Source organism: Urtica dioica, chromosome 10 (assembly GCF_054948205.1).
Source record: "Urtica dioica subsp. dioica isolate 48M chromosome 10, U.dioica_male_clone48M_v1_H2, whole genome shotgun sequence".
NCBI classification, from domain to species: Eukaryota; Viridiplantae; Streptophyta; class Magnoliopsida; order Rosales; family Urticaceae; genus Urtica; species Urtica dioica.
In genome coordinates, this window is record NC_142765.1 from 23785593 (window position 1) to 23809882 (window position 24290).

Sequence of the window (24290 nt, forward strand, 5' to 3'; positions counted from 1 at the left end):
ATTTTTTTTTCAAATTAATCATCCCGGTGAGCTTCAATGAGCTTTTTTTTTTGCTCCGTCCCCGCATTACACCACACATTACACCATGTTGTAAACCAAACAAACCACTCTCAATTCATCAAAAGTAGATGTGGGATTCTACTTAAAAAAAACGTTGAATTAAACGAAGATTTTTATTTATTTATCTTTTATACAAACAAACCTTTAACACATATTATATAGTCTTCAAATAATAAAGCTTTTTGGTATCCCATATTGAGTAACCATCACGATATACTAAGCCAAACAATAAAACCCCAAAATCCCAAACCTTACATTAACAGTGTTAAGACATGCAAATAATAATGAAAATATATAAACCAAACATCAAACAAACAAAATATAACAAACAAAAATAATAATACGAAAGCGTTTTCGTCTAAAATACTAACATCTACTTTTTTAGTGATTATTATTACAAACAAAATACTGTTTTTTAAAAAACTACCACATCTATTCATTAAAAAACGAAAAACCACAAACATAACTGTTAGCTAATAACACACCAACAAAAAAACGGCAAACCAAAAAAGAAATGGATTTAATTTTTTATTTATTTTTTTAATAGTGTTTATGTTCTACACGGTTCAGTAAAAAAAGATGAGGAAAAAGAAATAAATGACTCATTACTTCCATTTCAAATTCCAATTACAATTTATTTCGGTTACCAATTAAGTAGGTAATTCGTTATTTTTTATTTTATAAAAAAATCATGTTCAGCATGTAATTTGGTTCCCAGTTTTATATATTCGTTGTCGGAGGTGTTGTCATGAACTCGGTCTTTCAGTTTGCTGGATTCTGAAATATTTTCAGTGCGCTGCCTTTCTTTGTCTCTGGCTTCATGAACTCGGTCTTCAACTTTGGTGGAGTCAGTAATGTTTTCAATGTGCATCTTCTTTTTATCTTTGGCTTGATGGATAATATTTATGTCACTATTGTTGAAAACTTGATTCACTGTGTACTGTTGTTGTGTGGATGTAGAAGACGTGTTTGAGTAGTTGACGTAAAATGCTTTTGTGATTGCTTCTTCTGCTTTAAAGATTGTTTTCAACATCATTTTTTGTGAACCCTGATGAAGGAAAAAAATAGGTTAAAAAAACAGATAATAGTAGTAATAACAAGTAAATTAAGGTTATGTCATGTCTGTTAAGTTTTGTAATTACATGCTATTAGCCTCAGATATGAATATATTTGTGAGAACTAAAAAGGATCAGAATTTGTACCTGTTCCAAGAGTTTAGATATATTCGCAGCTTTGCAAGAGAATATTTTTTCAGCGGTGTGTCCAAAAGAGATTGCGTCCAATGTTTGTGAGGCATCAGTTAGTTTTAGGTGAACGCGCAACCTGCATGGTTAAGGTGAAATCATAAGACGTGTACAAATTTTGATCGGATTAGGGAAAAACAATTATGCATAGTACTCACCATGGGATGGCTTTGATTTTTCCAACTTTACAAAATTCGCAGTTGAAGTATTGATTGTTTGGGAAGGCAACCCTTTTTTTGCAATTTGAGCATGCCGTATAGCAAAAGCTTTGCTCGTAGCTATGAACTGATGCTGATGCTTTGATCCAGTAGCTTCTGGATTTGTTCTCCTATTTATGTTTATGGTCGACGAAAATAAAATTTAGTTACTATATTCAATGAAGAAAATATATTAACTTTTTTCATACCTTCATCGTGATTGTTACAAAATCAGCAAGTGTGAGTAAATCCTCTTCCTTTGGTGGTGGAATTAATTGTGTTGTTGGATTTTTCTTCTGGTTTTTCGCCCATTTTTTCAGAATTGATGCACTTTCCATGTTCCTACATTAGAAGTTGAGTATTATGTAGGGTATAGGAGAAAATGCATAATAAAAATGTAATTGTGCACTTACCACAAAGCTAGTGTTTTAGCAATAGGAAATTCAGGATTTATATAAATTGTGCTCGAGGCTTGTGTTGTTAAAACAACAGCATTTGCAATAGTAAAGATATTTGTTATTAAAAAAAATTAAACATGAAATATACAGAAGGAAATTCAGGATTTATATAAATTGTGCTCGAGGCTTGTGTTGTTAAAACAACAACATTTGCAATAGTAAAGATATTTGTTATTAAAAAAAATTAAACATGAAATATACAGAATAGTTTTAAAATATTAAGGTAGAATACCTTGATAATTTCTGGCTCTCAGATTTATTCCAGCAATCGAGCTCACCTGGAGGTCGAGCCTGCCTGGAGGTCGACCCTGTCTGGAGGTCGACCCTGACCGGAGGTCGACCCTGCCTGGAAGTCGAGCTCGCCTAGAGGTCGAACTCGTCTAGGGTCGAGCCTGGCCTGGAGGTCGAGCCTGCCTGGAGGTCGAGCTCGTCTGGGGTCGAGATTGCCGGAGGTCGAGCTCGCCTGGAAGTCGAGACTGGCCTGGAGGTCGACCCTGGCTGGAGGTCGACCCTGCCTGGATGTCGAGCCTGGCCTGGAGGTCGAACCTGGCCTGGAGGTCGAGCCTGGCTGGAGGTCGAACTTGGCCTGGATGTCGAGCCTGGCCTGAAGGTCGAACCTAGCCTGGAGGTCGAGCCTGGCTGGAGGTCGAGCTCGCCTGGAGGTCGAGCTCGCCTGGAGGTCAAGCCTGGCCTGGATGTCGAGCCTGCCTGGAGGTCGAACCTGGCCTGGAGGTCGAGCCTGCTTGGAGGTCAGGCCTGGCCTGGAGGTCGAGCCTGCTTGGAGGTCGGGCCTGGCCTGGAGGTCGACCCTGCCTGGAGTCGAGCTCGGCCTGGAGGTCGAGCTTGTCCTGGAGGTCGACCCTGCTTGGAAGTCGAGCTCGGCCTGGAGGTCGACCCTGCCTGGAGGTCGAGCTCGCCTGGAGGTCGAGCCTGACCTGGAGGTCGACCGAACCGCGGACCGATTTTCGTGTCGATCCATTTCAGGCATTAACAACTGATATGTAGGCGTATTCTACAGTTTTTATATTATTTTTCTTTTCTTTTTTGAACTGATATATAATGTCTAAACGGGTCGAGCTCATGAGGCCGAGGTCGAGCTCGTGAGGCTGGGGTCGAGCTCATGAGGCCGAGTGGAAGTCGAGCTCATGAGGCCGAGGTCGAGCTCATGAGGTCCAGTTGAGGTCGAGCTCATGAGGCCGAGGTCGAGCTCACGAGGCCGGTCTTTGGCCTCTCGGCCATGGGACCCCGCGGGCGCTGTCGCGGTTAATTATATATATATAAGCGGTTAATTATAATACAATAAAGGGAAAGAAGTACCTCTGCGCTCTGTCTGGAGAAATTCTTCGACACTTGTTGCGAGATTGGCTGTACTTGGAATAGTCAAATCGATTGTGTTATTACGAGCAATGTTTGGATGCCATCCAATTTCACCATATGGAAATAATATTGGATACTGCAAAGGATCATAACAACCATAATCATAACGTATACTGTGTGTACGATCATCCCAACCATGAACAATAATATCTCTGTTCCATTCATCATTTGTTCCATTATCTACCCACATTGCAACAACTTGAGAAACAGATGGTGAGTTATAAACTCGTTGGTCTAAAGCAGGATTACTCTTTATACAAATGGAAAACTCACGTAAATTTGAAAAATCAGTCAAGCTCTTAAAAAATTTAGAATACGGATTTAAAGCCATAAAATTACTGATTCTTTGGATGACTTCAAACTTTAAATTGTTGGAAAATTGTTGGCGATTTTGTATCTCATGATCGGTATCATGAAAATAAAGTTGAAGTGCAGAAGCAGTATTCCCATGGGTGTCTAATGGCTTAATCCAATGGTGAACTTGGCCTTGTACACGAAATGTATAAATTCCAGCATTTTGTTGCATCAACTTTTCATCCAAGTGAATACCCATTGAAGTAAAAGCAAAGCTAGAATTATATATTCGAATATAATATCTAAAATTTTCAGACTCGGCTCCTGGCCCAAAGATCAAGTCAAAGAGCAGTTGGTGGTTCCTGTGTAGATAATTGAATTTGGCCAGATGAACAACAAAAACCAGGCGGTTCAAATTCGAACTTAATAGCACCACAATGCAAACAGTTTATCTTTTATCTTAACATTTGAGATTCATCGGGGATTTTATAATCTCTGAATAACTTGTTCTGATAGATATCATCTGTAGCACATTCAAAAAGAATAAATTAATAGTAAATTCATTAATACCAATACGTTCGAAAAAGTTAAATTTTAAAATACTAAAGAAATGAAACTAAAATAAACATAGCATCAAAACTTTAATATTGAAGCATCTTTAGGACATAACTAAAATAAATTAAATATGAACATAAAATACCAAAAAAATGAAGAGGTACATACCATGATAAACACTGATACGATTAGGCTGCACGTCATGGTATTGATTCATCAGTGCATGCGCAGATATGGCATGACGTGCACCAACAATAATTTTCTACATGGAAAATTGACATTAGATATAACAATGGAGAGCAGAATAATTTTTTTAAAAACACGTTATATAACCAATTCGCTGGAAATGCACGCAAACCTCATTTCTCATATGAATCACGTAGTCAGACAACAACATTTCAGAATCAACTGAGTCGGTGTTTTGTTTAGCAGAAGAAGAAGGAACACATCTCTGGAAATATGCAGATGAGATTTGATAAGTATCATATCTTAGCCGAGTCAAGTTTAATAATAATACGTCACAATTAATGACTTTATACCTGTAGAGAAACAGAAGCAGCAGTTGGTAGTTGTTCTGCCAAGAATTTATACAAATTTTTATATGCAATTATGTGCATAAATAAATTAAACAGCAATACATAAATAAACTTTCGAAAGAAAAAACCTTATAAAAAAAGTTGGTTTCGTAAATAAAAGCACTAAATAACATAGCACAAACCTTCAAGGGAATTACAATCTGTTGACTTGGAACCAAGTTGCTGCATAAACATTTGCCGCTTGCTTCTACGATTTGATAAAGATGGCGGTTGTATAACAGAGGAAAGCGCCCTCTAATTACAAAAACAATCAATATTAAGGAACCATGTTAGAATAAACTTATTCTAATTTGAATATTGAAAAAAAAATGCAGAAGTACAAAACAAAGTCTACAAACCTTCCGACACCGCTTTGATTGGATAGAATTAACATATTCAAACAACAACGTATCCGAAGATATAGAATTTGCATGCCCTTAAATGAGAACAAAATATAGACGTAAAAATAATAGACGATCATAGCTAGAGCAGTATTGAAATAATTTGTTACCATCATCAGCCATTGAATTCATATCAATGTCATCTAAATGTCTGCGCAAAAGAAATAACAGAATGTCATTTCTCACAATTAAGTTAAACAGGGAATTTGTAAGATCACATAAATCAAAGTAGTAGGAAGTCGAAACAAACCGTCGCCTTTGAGTCGGTGGTTCGATGCTAACCACAAAGAAATCTATATTTAGAAACATGTAATATATAGTTAGAAACTTACAGAACAAGTGAACCACAAAAATGAAAGACTTTACCCTGTTATGGAGAAAACAAGCTGTATAATCAGAGTGATATAACCAAAGTGTTTGTTTTGCTTTTTTTTTTCTTTTTTTTTTTGTGCGAGTGAGACGGGAAATCTGAGGATGAGAGGAAGAGGCAAAACATAATTAGAGGGAGGGAAGGAGGGACAACCATGATTTGTAGAATAACCTAAACAAAAACCCCCCAAAAAGCACGAGCCCTAAGATTTTGGGAGCAACGGAGATCAAGCAAAGCTTCTGTTTCGTTTTTATTTTTTTGCAGGTGAGAAGGGAAATCTAAGGATGAAATGAAGAGGTAAAACATAAATAAATCAAAGAGAGAGATTGTTAAATGGGTTAACACATGTAAGATGTTAATTGGTTTAAACCTTACGAAGAGTAAAATTGCTATTCTCACGTTATAAATATTTTTTTTTTGTTTTGGTTCTTAGAGCTCTGTAATCTGCGAAGGGAAGGTAAAAGAAATGGTTAAGGAAACGGCTTTTTTATGAATATTGGGTGTCAGTGTTGACGCCTCTGCAGCTGAAATAAAGAAGGCTTACTATGTCAAGGTAATTGGGAAGTAATAAAGTAAAATCACTCATATATGTATCTCTGTTTATGGATCTTGAATCTGGGGTTTCAATGCAAGTGGTATGTATTTAAGTTTCTGAAAATTATAATAAATACTTGTACGTTGAATAACCTAAACAAAAACCCCCAAAAATCACGAACCCTAAGATTTTGGGTTCGCAAATTACCTTAGCAAGCTGTGCGCGAGAAGCTTTGGTCGGAGCTGGTCCTCACCACGTGCTCCGTCGTTTATTCGGCGCGACTCCTTCGCAACCACGGTCGGCTTCGGTGTCGGCTTTGGTGTCTTCGCCGAGCTCTCGCAGACAGAGCTTCCTCTTCCTCCTCGAGCTAAAACCCCGTCTGCTTTGGTGTCTTCGCCGAGCTCTCGCAGAGCTTCCTCTTCCTCCTCGACCTAAAACCCCGTCTCTCTCGCCCTCTCTCTCTCAGTCGCGGATAAGGGAGCAACGGAGATCAAGCAAAGTTTTTATTTCGTTTTTTTTTTTTTTTTTTTTTTTTTTTTTTGCAGGTGTGAAGGGAAATCTGAATATGAGATTAGGGATGGCAACGGGTACGGGTAAAGTCGGGTACACCTATTCCGTTACCCGTACCCGCTATAATTTTTTACCCGTTACCCGGACCCGTTTACCCAGATTTTGAGACGGGCCGGGTAACGGGGATACCCGCCGGGTAAACGGGTTAAAAATATTAGACCCGTTACCCGTTTACCCGGTTTAAAAAAAGGGTAGCGGGTCGGGTAGACCCGCTTACCCGTTTACCCGTTTATAAAATAAAAATCAATCAACAATATAAAGTTTAAAAATAATAAAATTTAGGTGAAAAATATCAAAGTGCTACTACAATATAAAAACATTAAAATTCAAAATAAATATATAAAAAATACAAAAGAAATCTTCATTGCAAATTGATCATCTTCATTATAAATTTGGTCATCTTCATTGCAACATATACAAATTTATTATCTTTTTAAATATTTAAAAGTTAACGGGTCGGGTCCCGGGTAACCGGGTACGGGATGACTATTCCGTTACCCGTACCCGGACCCGTTAAAACCATAACGGGTATTACCCGTTTACCCAAAAAGAACGGGTATTACCCGACCCGAATAAATCGGGTAACGGGCCGGAACGCGGGTAACGGGTCAACTTGCCATCCCTATATGAGATGAAGAGGTCAAACGTAAATCTATATCAAAGAGAGAGATTATTAAATGGTTAACACGTGTCACATGGTAATTGGTTTAAACCTTATGAATAGTAAAATTGCCATTCCCATGATATAGTTAAATAGATATCGGTGCAGACTAACACATTATCGGAATAATGGAAGAAAAACAACAAAAGAGTAAGATCGAGATAGTTGAAATCTCAAAGAACAACTCTCTAGACTCAAGCGATTCAAACACCAGTCTTGCTCTCACTTTCTTCGATATCCGGTGGCTCCGATTGCCACCTGTCCAGCGCCTCTTCTTCTACGAACTCTCCGTCTCCAAATCCTCGTTCCACTCCGACCTCCTTCCCCGCCTCAAACGATCCTTATCCCTCGTCCTCACGCTCTTCCCTTTCGCCGGAAACCTAATCTGGCCGGAGTCCCACGACGAGCCATTCGTCGTCCGCCAAGACGGCGACGGCGTTTCCCTCGCCGTGGCCGAATCCAGAGGCGTCGATTTCCACCTCGTCTCCGGGGGATTCAACGGTGAATTCGTTGAAGTGGAAGCGACTCATCCTCTGATCCCGACGCTAGCGGAGACCGGCGAGAGAGCCGAGCTCTTGTCTCTGCAAATCACGTTGTTCCCTGACGCCGGGATTTGCATTGGAATCTCGAGTCACCACGCCTTCGCCGACGGAAAGACTTCGACGTCGTTCATGAGAGCCTGGGCTCATCTCTTCAGGTCACAAGATTTGCCACCGAAGCTCAAACCGTTCTGCGACAAGACGGTAATAGAAGACCCATCGAAGCTGAAAGAGGCGTACGCGAAAGATTGGAGAGATCTGGATCACGGTCCGAACAACAGAAGCCTCCTCAGCTGGAAGCTCAAACCAGCCCCGCCAGGTCACGTTCGGAGTACTTTCACATTGACCAGCGCAAACTTAGCAAAGCTCAGAGCAACCATCGGAAACAAACTCGGAGACGAAGATCGGAATAATATTCGCCTCTCAGCCTTTTGCCTTGCCTTCGCCTATTCCGTCGTCTGCGGAGCCGTGGCCAAAGGAATCGAATCCGGGGTGGTATTGCTGGTCATAAACTACGATTGCAGGTCCCGAATGAGCCCAGCTCTGCCGGAGAACTACTTCGGGAACTGCATTGGGACCCGAGCCTGCGTTATTCAGGACCCGAAAACCCTGCGTAGCGAAGACGGCCTCGTTGTGGCCGTGAAGGCCATCGCGGAAGCTTTGGCAAGTCTTGACCGTGACGGAGCTCTGGCCGGCGCAGAGGGTTGGGCCGCCAGACTGATCGCAGGATTCACGGGTCCGAAAGACGGTAGTGTTAACGTGTTTGGGGTTGCTGGGTCGAACCGGTTCGATGTATATGGGACCGATTTCGGGTGGGGAAGGCCAAGGAAAGTGGAGATGGTTTCGGTGGAAACAACCGGAGTGTACGTGTTTTCGGACAGTCGTGACGAGCTCGGCGGGATCGAGATCGGGTTGGTTTGAGAAAGAAACGAAATGGAAGCTTTCGCTTCTCTCTTCGCTCGAGGTCTTATTGAGTGATTTACTGTTAGTCTAATTTGAAAGTCGATGATCGTCCGACAGTACTTTATTTCTTGTATTTTTTTCTTTTCTTTCTAATAAGGATTGTCAAATTCATGATATTGTGTTGCTTTATTTCCATTTTGTTTGTTACGTAGTTTATCATGCATATTTCATTACCACGTCTCTCCGCCGTGGAATGGAAATTAGGTGTGGGCATATAAATGTAAAAGTGAGACCCTTCATTATGCACCAGGTTTTGATTGTTCTTGAAAGAATAACCAGAAAAAAGGAAACGCGACAAGCACTTCAGCAAACGAACCACGCGTCTCGTAAAAAATAAAATAAATAAAGTATATCATTTCTGATTGAAGATGACCAGAATATGATGAGAATTGAGTCAATGGCTTACGACAGTTTTATCGATGGTCTAACAAAGATAGCAATATCTTATTGTTGATCGCAAACAGTGGATCGTACTCAGCTATCCGAGCCCAAATAACATTAAATTTTGAATAAATTAGTATTCAATTATGATGTGGTTTAAGAACCCGATAAAGCAAAGCCAGAAATATTTTTTTTTAGTGAAGGCTGCTAAATATAAATTGGGTTATATAGCTAAATAGCCTCACAGTTTAGATGGTTTTGGATTTGGCCATCATTTGGTTAATTTCGGGTTAATAGTCATATCCATTTATTTACACAACATCAAAATACCAAAATAACCTCAATTGTTCCCGTCCATTAACATGCTGAAAATAAAAACATTTAAAACAAAATATTCGGATAATAACTGTTCGCGGTTATCGAGGAGCATCATTAAGATCATTAATTAATTTTTTTTTCTCTTTTCTTGGTCATACTTTGACCGGGTTTTTTGTGAAATTTAAAAGGCTTCTTCTTCCTCTTCCCGTCACTCTCTTTCTCTCTCTCTCCAAAATTTCATTTCATTTTTCTTTCCTCAAAACTTCAATTGACTATATCTCTATCGTTTGAGCTCCGATTTGGGTGATTCCGAGTGCTATGAACTCGTGTCGAAGAGAGGTTCAAGAAAACACCCATCATGCTTGCTAAAAATTTCGGTTCATTGTCGTGGGAGATCGCTGGAAAAGACCTCCTCCCCAATGTTGAGTTTTCTGATCACCGGAGGGAGGTGGTCTTCACCGTCGGTATAAAAATGAAGTTCATGACATGGGTAACAAAAGCCCTCATGAAATTCCTCCAATCGGTGGTCGGAGATGCTCCGTTTTGCTCGAGGTACGTTATGGAAATAAAAAGGGCTAGATCTATGTTGATGTGTTGTAATTTTGATGAAATTGAGTTCGTCATGGTATTTAGAAGGTGAAATGTGTAGGGTGGGACTAATGGATGATTGTATCGTTCTTGCTTGGTTAAGCTTTGTCGTTGATTTTTTTTCTCTCGTGCTCCCTGTTTGGTCTGACGGGTTTGGATGAATTGAAGCTGTTGAATTGATTTTTGTTGGTTAAAATTGAAGGTTGAATTTCAATCGCAGGCTCTGGTTATTCGGCAAAGTCTGGGGCGTCGTGTGTCGGTGCTGAGGAAGACGGATTTAGTTCGATTTGTTTGAGAAGCGGTTAATATTAATATTTTTTAGAAGCAATTAATTGTTTGTTTACAGAAAAGAAGGAAGATGATTTGCGTGACGAGGAAGATGAGTTTAAATGGTTATTTGGTTGTACAGAATAGGATGATTCATTTTTGTTCGGATGGTGTATATTCGTGTAAATACAAGCATATTTACAGTATATTCGTGTAAATACAAAACATATTTACAGTATATTCGTGTAAATATAAAGCATATTTACAGTATATCCGTGTAAATACAAAGCATATTTACAGTATATTCATTGGAAATACAAAGCATATTTACAGTATATTCGTGTAAATAAACTGAAAAAAATTCTGGAAATATTTTGGACGTTCTAAAATTATGAATATATGGAAGACAAGATAATATCAATAAATGAAGAATATATTTACAGATTTTATCCAAAATGAATTGCCACGAAAATATAAACTAATTAACTAAAGTCAACGCTGAAAACTTCCAAATACATAACAATAAATGCGCTGTAAACTTTCAAAATCTGCTGGAAAATTCAAATTTCAAATTTGAAAACTTCCCTATTCGGTTTCAATATTTGATTCGAAATTAAAAAAAAAACTGCCTAATTAAAAAAATCTGCCGAATTAAATAAGGGCAAAAGTGTAAACTAAATTCAATTAATAAGCTGCCACGTAAGCAATATGGCTATTTACATGAAATTAACGAAATGTTGGCTAAAACCAAATTGCTAGTGTTTTAGATGGTTACGTATCCAATTATTTGATATAAATTTATGACGTTATAGATGGATAACTAGTTTTAATTATCTATTTAATAAATGATGATTTTTTTTTATTATATATATTTAGCCTCAACTAGTTTTCATAATATAAAATTGTTGCAAAATAAATACTCTCATTATATCACATTTATCCAAGATATTGTTCTCATATATAAATTACCTTTCATCAATGGATGTCCCATTTATTTTTGTTAACAGGTAATTCGTAATACTCGAAACTCAAAACACTAGCCTTATAATAGTTGTAATATCAGGTAAAATTAATGCATATAAACACTAACCTTATAACGATCCACTCAGAAGTTGACACGTGGATGTTTAATACTTTTGGGTGGGCACGTGTCAACTTCTAAGTGGATCGTTGAAAATCATGAGACGTGCCAAAAATCATTCCCGTATAAACAAATCTAGATATATAAATATAATTACCTATAATTATATAGATAAACTATTTATATATAGAAGAAATTGTATATTTGCCCCCTGATTTATGGCCTCACTGACAGAAGATGACTTATGATATAAAATCGAGGTTATTGGACCTCAATATCACGACCGACAAAATTGACGGGCCTTCCGTGTATTATAAGCCCACTCCGTCAGTTAAATGGTCACGTGGTAGTCACATGGTACACGAGGTAAATGAATTTACGAGAATGTCCTTGGACTCAAGTAAATTGCTTTGATTTTCATTTTATTTTCAGTTCTCATTTTTATTGAGAATATAAAAAACCATTCGAAGAGAGAACCCCCAAATCGACTGAGCCCCAAATCGATTGAGCTAGGGTTAGCGTCTCCGATTAAAATTCAAATTCATAACTTCTGCACGTCTAATTTAGGTGTCATCGGTATGGAGAGAAGCCATAGCACGTCTAATCGCAAGAAATCCGACGTCGTTGTTGTCGAAACATCCACGCTAGAGCCGCCGACGTGTTCGTGCGAATTGAAGACCGTGGAGAGGACGTCAAGGACATGTCGTAACCCAGCAAGACGTTTTTTTGGTTGTGCTCTGTATAAGGTTAGTGTTGTTTTTTTTCTTCTTAAATTTGTGTGTTTGGGTAACGTGGATAATTTGTGTGTTTGATTGTGGGGGAATTGTTTGGTTTCTCAGCATAAAAATGACCCAGGTTGCGGATATTTTAGATGGATTGACACTCCTAGTTGTACCCCATCGACAGATACAATTACAGAAATGATGAACAAAATGAACGAAAATGGGGAATCAGAAGCTGAGAGTCCAACTACCTTCGTTCATACTAGAGAGAATTTGGTCGGATTAGCTAGTGAAGCTTTTCAAATCAAGTTCTTGTTATGTGTAATTGTATTGATTTTGTGTCTGTTGTTATTCAAGTAATATGACAAGTAAAATGTGGTCTGTTTTTTACTAGGTACGTTATGTAATTACAGTGTAATGATATATGTATGCAAGTATTCTATGGCAGATGTATTTTGAATATGTGTTCATTTAGAAAAAAGAGATATATATATATATATATATATGTATTTTGATATATGTATGCAAGTATCCACTCAGTGTTCTAATTAAATTGAGTGGATTTAATAAGAGTAACATCACATAAAAAAAGAGATAAAATGAAATAACATATAGAAAAAGACATAACTTGTAATGTCACAAAAAAGTGGATCACGATGTTTCAATGTCACAAAAGAGTGGATTTGAAGCATTTTACAGCTTTTACATACATCAAACTAAAACAACTAGGTAAATTAAGGATGAATTCCAATGTTCCAAAATATGAACCCTTACTTAGCTTTACAAAGCTATTTTACACAGTTCTAAAATGTTCCAAAAGTGGGTTAGGGCTTTACATATTCATAAACACTACAAATTACTCGGTGAACAATCTTTTACGCCCGCGTTGAACTTCATTGTTGGTGTTGACCGTCCTGAGATTCCTAAGTCGAGGGCTCATCTGAAATCTCCAAAAACAATGAGGAAGAAGAATTTGCCACCAAATACATATTTGACCATATTTTCAATTGAAATGAAATAGTCCTAATTTGCTTACCCTGATGCCAATCCTTTGACTTGGTTGACTGGGTGTTGGTTGTGTCGGCTGAGATGGTAGTGGAGGTCCGTCATCATTGTTTCTTCTGCCTCGACTCCGTGTTGGTTGTGTCGGTTGTGATGGTTGTGAGGTCCGCGCTTGTCTCTATTTTGCATTTACAGTGTGGGTAGTACGTAGCAGTCAATCTTTGTAACTCAATATCAGAGTATTGAATGTACCTGTTCCTCTTGCTGGCGTCTGAAACACGTACGTGCGTTGTGACTGTCTTTGCCACATTTTGAGCATGCTGTTGCGACGTAGCGTCTTCTCATCTTCGTTCCACCGGGAGGAATAACCTCATCGTGCTCAACCCTCCTTAATTTTTTGGGTCTACCTGGTTTGACCCTGTCTTCTGGCATCTCCATGGGTGTGGATGTTGTTTTGGGCCACTGTTCTGGAGGATTGATTGGAAAAATCTTGTGCTTGTATGTCTCTCGGTAACACTCCTTTTTGTACCAATGGGAGACATAATTCAATGGTTCTTCATGCCTTTGCCATATGCAGCTAATGGCGTGTGAGCATGGTATACCTGCAACAAATTCAATCGTTAAGCTTGATAAGGAGATAGTAAGAATATAAATGGAAGACCGGGTTTACAACATTAGTGTACCAGACAAATCCCAGCGTCCACACGAGCATGTTTGGTGACCAAGATCCACTTTATACATGCTTCCATACATGTTAGACACTTGATAATCCAAATCACCCGCCCAATGCGCAATATTTTCTGCACTTAGTACCTTGTTGGCTTCAATAACCTTGAAAATGCGTGTCCAACCTCTTTCTTCCACTTCTCACCGGAAAGTCGTTGCTTGGTGAACCTGCGAAGTATATACATTCTAATGCGCTCAAGCATAGAGAGTATTGGCTTCTGTCTAGCCAACAGAATTGCTCGCGTGCCGTTGAAACTCTCACACAAGTTGTTGAGTGAGATCTCGCACTTAGGACCGGTTCTGAAACGACTTCTAGCCCAGTGGCCAATTCCTTTTCTCATAAGCCACTCAAAGGCCTCAGGTTCCTCGTCTTTGATTAAACCCATTTCGGCTTCGAAACGAGCCGTGGAATACGACAACGCCGCGTGCATCATCTTTGTTTTCAGAAACAACCCTTTATGTACCTAAGATGCAATAGAATCAGTCAGTATATTCAAATACAAATAGAAAATTCACTGGTTCTAAGTTCACCTTCAAATCACATATCTAAGAAAATTACCTTTGTGAAGTTTTTCTGCAAATGCCGTGCACAATGTCTGTGCTCCGCTTGAACAGAGCCTTTTTCCCACATCCCTGATAAAGCTTCTTGTAGCCCTTTTTGCTTATCAGATATAAATGTCCATTGGTGGCCATTCACAATGTTCAAGTCATCTTTGAGAAAGTCCAAGAACCAGGCCCAAGAAGATTTGCATTCAGACTCGACAACAGCATACGCGATCGGAAATATGCCGTTGTTTGCATCAATTCCGATGGCTGTCAACAGTTGACCGGTATGATGACCCTTTATGTGGCAGCCATCAACCCCAATAACAGGCCTACAATATTTAAATCCTTCTTTGCAGCCTTTGAAACACACGTACATCCTTTTAAAAACCGGGATATCGTTCTCACCATTTTCAGTATGAAACTTGACAGTTGAACCGGGATTTGTAGCCACTAACTCTGCCCCGTAGTCCCATAGCTTGGCATATTGCTGTTTGTAGCTCCCTTCAATTTCCATCAGAGCAAGCTTTTTTGCCCTGTACGCTTTATCCCGACTACACTCAACTAAAAAGTCTCTCTGCAGTTGGTTCATCACATCCCTTGCTGACCATGAATCGCAGTCTTTGAATTGTTGCATGTACGTACGTGACATCCATTTTGATGTCGCAAACCTATTCACATTAACCGGTGGGCATGTATGTTCACTCATGTACGTCTTGATTTGGAAAAAACCTGTTTTAACCAATAGCAGGTCAGCGACTAACTAACTAACATTCTTCAAATCCAAATCCAAATAGAAAACATTAATATAGCAGCTTATTATATTTAATTACTACTGTTTTATTTGTGACATAAATAATTAATTAATTACTACTGTTTTATTTGATAATTACTACTAAGAGAAAGCAATAATTATTACTGTTTTGATAATTAATTAATTACTAATGTTTTATTTGATAATTACCACTGAGAGAAAGCAATAATTCTAAGTAGAAATGCTTATAAAAAAAAATTAATTATTATATAGTCTTTGGGCCTTGGGCAATTGGCCCACTTCAGCCGGGCCTGTTCTCAAGCATACTATGAACATACCTGTTCGCCTCGACAATGAAGCAAAACACGTCCAATTGCAGCTCGGATGCTCGCACTCTGCACGGACTCTGTTGTAGTCGTTCTTCTTAAAATGAATGGCTTTACCACTGCGTATTGAGTACTCCCTTATGGCGTCCTTGAAGAGCTTGCCGGTTTGGAATGTCATACCCAGCTTGAAGACCGGGTTTTTTAATTCAGATTCTTTAAACTCCACGAAGTTGGGGAGTTTCTTTTTGAAATTCCTCGGAGCACTAGAGCTTTCACCGGGTGGTCTGACCTCATCTTCAGACGATGAATCTTCAATTCCGATGTACGCATCCATGTCGAAGTCACTGTCATTCGAGTCATCATCTTCATCACTAACGTCGTTCATTCCTTTACCTATGTACGCCAGGCCAAGGTCAACAACATCACCATCAACTTCTACGTCGTCTTCACTTGCTTCAAAACCAACATCTTCAACGTCATCCTCGGCATCTTCAACGTCACCCTCGGCATCTTCAAAATCGTCAAAGCCTTCAAATTCTTCAAGTTCATGTGGCTCAGCAGCTTCACGTGGCTCATCAGCTTCACGTGGCTCATTAGCTTCACGTGGCTCACCAGCATCATGTGGCTCACCAGCTTCACGTGGCTCAGCAGCTTCATGTGGCTCAGCAGCTTCATTGTGATATTGCTCTAGTTGGATCAGCTCCTCCATGTGAATCACGTCCACTGCATCAACTTGAACATCAAAGTGGTCGGATTGTACTTGCTGATCGTCCTGCTCCACCGTTGCCGGTCCAGTTGGGTGAGAACCATCGGGGTGATCACAATAAATGTGCACTTCCCATTTCGTTTTGAGAGTCTCTGACAACAGTTCTAAGAGCAACTCATCAGAGCATATGCACTCTAGTTTGTCACACAAGGTAGACTTCATGAAGTATAGCGGCCCCGTAGTGTATCGAAGCGTCACCGTCAATAGCTTGTCCAAACAAACCATCGAAATCCTATCTACGTCTACACTCTCGATGCGCTCTACAACTCCACCTTCATAGCTCCAATCACGATCAGTCGTTGCAAACAAGAGCGTACCTCCATGGCGAACGTTCAAGACAAAGCAGTTCAATGTTTCAACTGCAAAAAAAAAAAAAATAACGACAGTCAAACAAAGAGCCGTTATTAGTGCAAAGGGATATCACTGCTTCAAAGAACTAACAAATCTCGTACATGAATAGAAAAACAAAACCACATAAAAGAACAACAACACAAACCCGGCTTCCAATTAAATATAGCCAACCAACCAACCAAGACTAAGCATAAATTTAATCTACCGACACTAAGGACCCACTGTATATTAAAAGGGGAAAAAACCATCGCACACACTAAAACCATAAAAAAAACAAATAAAAAACTTCTTTTCATACCCTGGACCCATTCGACAAAAGCATTGTGGTCCTCAACTATATTATCGACTTTAAATAACACTTAAAAGACACAAAAGTGTTCATACCTGTACATTCGTTCTCACTCGGTGGAGACTCCTTCGTCGGAACAGGCGATTTTTGCTTCTGTTTTGGTTTTCGAGCCGGTGATTTCTTGGGCAGTGCGGTCGATTTCTTGGGCAGTGCGGTCGATTTCTTATTCGCACTTTCTTTCCCTTTCGACTTCGAGCGAGAAGATGCCACAGACCTTCGCGCTGGTGACGACTTCCCGGGATATTTACCTTTCGCCATTATTGGTTTTTCAGTTCTAGGGTTTTACTGTTAAGACTCGATGCAATTTGGGATTTTTACATCCGACTGTTTTTTTTTTTACTTAATTACTGTTTTTTCTTTATTTAATTTATTTTTACACCTCAACTTATTTAATTTAGATGAATAAACAAACAATTAAATACACTCCCTCATCCGACTAACAAAATAACGATTTTACCCTTATTTACTAGAACACGTGCGTTCCACGTGATTATTTAACTGACGATTGGGCATCTTTTTTGACGGAAGGACCAAACTACTACTTTTTTATATAACAAGGGGTTAACAAATAGTTTTAAAAAGATAGGGGGCATTTTGCAGTAAGGCCATAAATCAGGGGGCAAATATACAATTTCTTCTTATATATATTCACGATTTCTTAATTTCTAAATATACATTTTTTTTTAGAAACAGGATTTTATTAGCTCTCAAGGAGCAGAGATCAAATCGCCATTAAGAGCTTGTAGAATACATTTCTATAGCATGAGAAGCACCAGCTGTCACCATATCTATAGCACGTTTAGAGTCAGATTCCATGTCGCATGAGTGGAAACCAAATCTTAAAGCCACCAACATGCCTTCACGAATTGCAAGCAGTTCTGAAGAAACACGTACCACCGGACGATTAAATTCAAATCTGAATACCCCATCCCTGTCACGGATACAACCACCAATACCGCACTCTCTGGATTCAAGTATGTCAGCAACGTCAACATTGAATTTCCACATCTTGTTGAAAACTGAATTCATCTCAGATTTCCAATGCTCATGAATCATCTTGTTTATATAGGATCAAATCATCCACAACATCGTAAAAAAGGAGGCCCATCTCGTAGAGCGAGTAAGACCCTTGTGGATAATATCCAAGAGTTGCGTATTCTGGTCTCGATGAAGCAAAGACTCGAACGGCGAAATAACCCATGCTCCCTTGACAGATGGACAAAATAGCAGAGCGTGAACGGTAGTATCTTGTTGACAGCCGTAAACGATACGATGAGGGGATAAGGGAACATGTTGTCTTTCCAAATTACCTCTCGTAGGGATTACATTCCGACAAGCACGCTACACATATAGACTCTGATCGTGGGCGGGATATTTAACTTACAGAATCTAGGCCACATGGAATTAGGCTCCTTTGAACACGACGCCGAGGATGCTGCAACATTTTCTATGTCTACACGATACCTACTTTTGACCGAGTAAATTCCTTTTTCATCAAAATGCCAAATAACCGAGTCCTCTCAGGGTTGGAAGGGACGGGAAAGCGAGATAATTACCTCAGTTTCAAAAGGCAGAAAAGCAGCTCGGACCTTAGCCACATCCCAATTGCCCAAAGCCAACAAGAGGTCGCTTACCTTGGAATTTGCGGGAAGTCGAATAGGGGATTGGATTTTGAAACTCGTTGGAGACGGAAACCACCTATCCCCATAAATAGATATTGACTCTCCATCTCCACCCTTGTCATGGATTTCTCTTCCCCACATGAGACTTTATCAAGTGTAAGAACTACCGTGTTCGGGAATAGCATGAAAAATAGAGACATTCCAGACTTGCTGTGCTAGCAACGCTTGATTAAATTTCCGACGTTTCCGAAATCCAAGAGCCCCGTCTTTCTTGGCCCGACATAAATTATCCCATTCAGTCCAATGAAGTTTATTTTCCTATCTTTCGTTCCCCACCAAAAGCTAGCACACATCCCTTCAATTGAATCACAAATACCTATAGGAACTTTAAAAGTCCCCATGGTATAAGTAGGAATTGATTGAATTACCGGTTTGATGAGTGTCTTATTTCCACCCGCCGAGAAACACTTCACAATCCACCCGTGAAGACGTTTAAGAACCCACGCTCGGAGGAAGCCAAACTGAATTCGCTATGCTCGGAGAGTAAAGGTGGGAAGTCCGAGATAAATGTCGATGCTAGTGGAGATGGGAACACCAATCAGCCTTCGAATAGAATCCATAACCTCCAAAGTTACATTGGGGGAGAAAGAGATCGCAGATTTATCAAAATTTACTAGTTGACTCGAAGCCTTGGAATATACTATGATACATCTCAGTAAACTTCGACAATTGCGTTCCGAGGCTTGGAAGAACACTAGGCTGTCGTCGGTGAAAAAAAAGGTGAGAGATAGCAGGGCTTGACTGCGAGATACTGATACTGTGGAGATTTCCCAAATGCACTTCTTGATGGATAAGAGAAGAGAATCCTTGGGCACATAGGATAAACAGATAAGGCGAGATAGGATCACCTTGACGGAGACCTCGCGAGGGTATAAATTCCATCGAGACTTGGCCGTTCACTAAGACTGAGAAGCTCACGGTCGTAATACAGTCCATAACCCGCGGAATCCATCGAGGCCTGAATCCCATCCTCTCCATTATACAAATCAAGTATATCCACTCAATGCGGTTGTAGGCTTTACTCATATCTAGTTTCAAAGCACAATAGCCCATCTTACCTTTCTTTCGGGCCCTCAACCAATGATTACATTCAAAACCATGGAGAATGTTATCAATAATTTGGCGGCCCGTCACAAAAGCGCTTTGATTTTCATCGATCACATCCCCGAAGAATGGTTTAAGTCGGTTTGCTAGAGTTTTGGAGACCACCTTGTAGAGGACATTACAAAGAGCAATCAGATGAAAATCCTTCACTCTTTCCGCACCATCTATCTTTGGGATCATAGAAATAATGGTCTTTTTCCACTCAGCGATACTAGCCTCCCCATTGAGCACGTGCAGAAATGCTGCAGAAACCCGGTCCCCGAGTACATTCCAATATTTCTGGAAAAAAAAGGCAGGCAAACCATCCGAGCTAGGAGCCTTTGTAGGGTGCATGTCAAACAGAGCCTCTTCAATGTCCCGACAAGAAAAATCTGCCTCGAGCCAAGCAAATTATAAGGGCGATAGTTTCGGAATACGATCAGGAATCCCATTTGGAAGGTCATCCATGTAACCAGCCATTGTGCCAAAAAGATCTCGAAAATAGATAATAAAAGTGTCGGAGATATTGGCTATAGAACTGTGTTGCTGTCCCGAGTCATCAATAATTTTGTTGATTGAATTATTTTGCCGCCTACAATTAGCTTGGGAGCGAAAAAAATTCGAATTTTTATCACCGTGGGTAAGCCAATTAGCTCGGGATCTTTGCTTCCAATGTATCTCTTCGGCAGATAAGAGTTTTTCCAACTTAGCAGCCAAGGATTTAATACAATGCATCTTTTGAGTATGACATCATGATATATTTTTTTCTCATATAGATCACAAGCAATATGTCACGTGCGTTGCTGCGGAAGAATTAATATATTTTAGTTCGGATGAATAAATATATAGAGACATATCTAGAAATATTTAGGTTTGAAAAAAATGCATTTAAAATTTTTTTGGAGATATTTTTATCTCTCTGATAAAAAAAAAAATCGGTACGAATGAACACTACTTGTGCTAGGGTCCAATCTCTTATTTTTTCTTTTAAAAAAAATTCTAAAAAAATGTCTTTTTTCTACTCTATATATAATGGTGGTATACTATCAATCATGTTATACTCATTTTTGGCCAGACTAGCAACTAGTATTCTATTTTTCTTAAGCTTATTCTTATAAAAGTCTTAAATATAAGTAGTTTTTTCTTCAATTTGATATTGAGGTTCAAAGCTTTAATTATTTTTTAAATGTGGCTTCATCCATGCCCATAGGTTTGCGCTTTCAAGTTAATGAATGCACAAATCTCAATGGCTCACAAGTACGTCAGTTTTGTTGCCTGTGAGTGTTAAAGTTAGCGACAGAGAAGTATTTGGTTAAATGAACAAATTACGAAATGATTCATTGATACAATGACTGATTACAAGCCAAGATTCTTATACGAACATAGTATAGAAGATTATCGAAGTAACTAACTCTTACACATAAGCAAACGACACTTAATTCTTAAGTTAAAACAATAAGACATGAGTCGTTTATGGTAAATGACATCTATACTCTAATAGCCCCCACAAACTCTGAGTAAGAAGAGCTTTTACTCTAAGTTTGAAGCGCAACGTAGGGAACCGCAAGCTTGAAATATCTCTGGTGAACACATCCATAGCCTGATCAAGAGAAGGAGCGTGGAGAGAACATCGATTTAGCGTTGAAGAACATTCTGCTAGAAAAAGTAAGATTAATCTCAATATACTTTGTCCGAGCATAAAGAACTAGATTTGCAGCAATTTGAACCGTGCTGAGATTTTGCAATCACACAATAGGTCGGCGAGGAGAAGGAGCGGGACTGTGCCTGCATCTGTGGACGAGCAGGATATAGTTGTAAGTTGCTTGTGTGAGGACTAAACAATCAAGTCAGATCCCACATACACATAGTATCCCGACGTCGATTTTTGATGATCACATAATAGGTTGCCGGGGAGAAGAGTGACCGAGCTCGCCAAGAATAGATTGTAGCCACATAGTTTCAGCCACAAGCTAGGCTCGTGAGACTGCGCCTGCCGCTACGGACGAGCGGGATATACTATGTTGCTTGCCTGAGGACCATGAGCTAATCCTTCTTCCTCTTTTATGTTTAAGAATTAAATGCTGAAATTCTAATTGTGTGCCATAGTGAGGCCAAGTTATATTCCCCATACACCAAGTACTATCTAGCTCAGTTGACATTATCTCTTGTGTAATGTCTTAGGGATGTGGGTTCAAATCTCATTATCTTTTTTTTTTTTCTTTTTTTTTTCATGTTGTGAATTTTAAATGTATATATTTGTGATTTGTTTTCTTCAATGCTCAAGGAGAAGGAAGCCATCTCTTAGGAGGTATAAAATTTATTAGTCTATTTCAATTTAGAGCTATTTTTTATTTTTAAAATGGGTCCATTAGGTATATAGTCATATTTACAGTTTCACATTGCTATATAACCAACGTTTCGTAAATCTTAGGTAAATAGCCACGTCCATGTATTTACATGTGTAAATTGACGTAAATGCCCCACTTTTTTTTATTTCAATGAAAGGACAAACTAGGAATGACATCTTTATGGCTATTTACCTAAGATTTACGATAAATTGGCTATATAACAATCTCAAACGTTTTAGTTGGCTAGTTACCTAAGTTTTTGTTAAAAAATCGGGAATTTGGGGATTAGGGTTCTAGTTTGGGGTTTGGTTCGGTTTCTTATATTAGAGTCAACATCAATTGAAAGTCAATAAAAATAAGATTTATTGCACAGTTATCTACTTTATAGTATAATTTCGTCATTTTAATTGAACAAGAGGTACAAACTCGACATGTTTGAAATCTAAATGTTAAACTCGACATTTCACTACAACAAATAGTATATGTCATTTTCCCAAAAAAAAAAAGAAAGAAGGTTTTTTATTTCAATTTTTCAAACAAAGAAAACCTGCCCCTCTCTCCTTGTTAATAATTGCACAAAAAAAAAAAAAAAACGCAATTCAATCAAAGAGATCCATTTAATTGTAAATGCGTAATTCAACCAGAGAGAGAGAGAGAGAGAGAGAGAGAGAGAGAGAGAGAGAGAGAGAGAGAGAGAGAGAGAGAGAGAGATTTATTTTTTAATATATATTTTTTAAATTATTAACTTTTAATATTTAAAAACAACAAAATTTCAATGTTGACACGTGTATCAACATTCAAGTCTTTAACGGCAAATGTTGTAACGGAAGAACAAATTATTGACTTTGGGTACTATTCTCATAACTTTTAAACGGGTACTTGAGTGTTACAACTCGTAAACATTGAGTTTTTGTGCCGCTATTTTCTCTAAATATTTATACAAAATTTATTACGTTTGCCCGGAAACAATTCGAGTATCATATCTATGTGTTACAAAATTTACATTACATAGCGCAACGAAACTGATAAGTCTTCCTTGTTGAAGCTGTAATGTTTGACCCGATTAACCTGCGAAAGACCCACGACCGAGACCAGATTGATTCGCGAAAGATTGTGACCCGATTGACCCCCGAACAAAAATCGGATAAATTGTGAGAAGTGGAGTGAACTTGAGATTCCAAGGAAACTCCTGTGGCCTCGATCATAGTGGTGGCGATTCACGGGCATGTAAGCTTGGCCACAACTATGAGCTCTGTCCGTGTCTCCTTTGATTTCCCCAGCGTAAAGAACGCACTTTTCCCACAAATCTCACACCTCAAACTCAGCTTTGTCACTGAAGCAAGATGAATTATGTCCAGAAGTGACCCGAAGCTCCTCCTGCAATTTAGTTGATTGATGACCCACACATAAGTATACATGCAGTTTGAGTCTTCTCAAGAGAAGTACCTCAAATAGTCACCATCGAGTCCACAAACGACAAATGTTTTTCCATCACGGTCCGCCGCTGTGCAACAAAAATCATAGAGGCCCTCGAAGAATTGAGTTTCGTTGATGTTGATCACCTATATCTGTTGCAGAAAGAAAGCTGTGCAGAAATTACACGGCGAACTCAAGAACTGCGACGCCTTATTCAAATCTTATGCCAAGCCATATCAGATTGTTACGAAAATTACTTTATAATGTTTAGGCGACATGTGGGACGATGTTCATACCTGGGAGTAATCATTAGAGTCAACTTTCTGTCTGAATGATGGAAAATCTTCCAGAGCCCAGCACGGATAAGAACTCGCATTCATAATTCAGTTTAGAAATTCAAGTGGTGAATCAGACATCGGATAAGAATTTGAAGCAAATACAGCTTTTACTGATATGGTAATAACACATAATTAACTTGCTCTAGTTGTCGCATTGTCTAGGACCAAGCAAATTTTTCTACAAGACATCCTAACGCCAAAATAATAACATATTTCAAGTTTCTCTCTGCTTCTGACTCGATCTCCTCTATACTCTGACCACACATTAATATGATATCCATTAGAACGAGACGATCATAAATAGAAAAAATATTTCAATGATGGCGTGGTCAGAAAGGTATAATGATAAGATCAGAAAGATTCTGACCTCAAGGTAGATTGGTGACCTCAAGGACCAATCTGTACCTTGTGTCCTTTCTTCGTTTCTGTTTTTTCCTTTTTTTCGTTCTC

The 24290-nt window shown here is 38.9% G+C and overlaps 1 long non-coding RNA gene and 1 pseudogene across 1 annotated transcript; one reads left to right on the plus strand and one right to left on the minus strand.

Moving 5' to 3' along the window:
- The first annotated feature begins 7425 nt into the window (after positions 1-7425).
- LOC149384245 (phenolic glucoside malonyltransferase 1-like) lies at positions 7426-8814 on the plus strand (annotated as a pseudogene).
- Positions 8815-22937: 14123 nt separating this feature from the next.
- LOC149384246 (uncharacterized) lies at positions 22938-23963 on the minus strand. Its single transcript, XR_016301657.1, has 3 exons — positions 23799-23963; positions 23533-23654; positions 22938-23463 (listed from the first exon to the last, which is right to left on the minus strand). It is a non-coding gene; the product is annotated as an uncharacterized LOC149384246 (long non-coding RNA).
- Between the last annotated feature and the right edge of the window lie 327 nt (positions 23964-24290).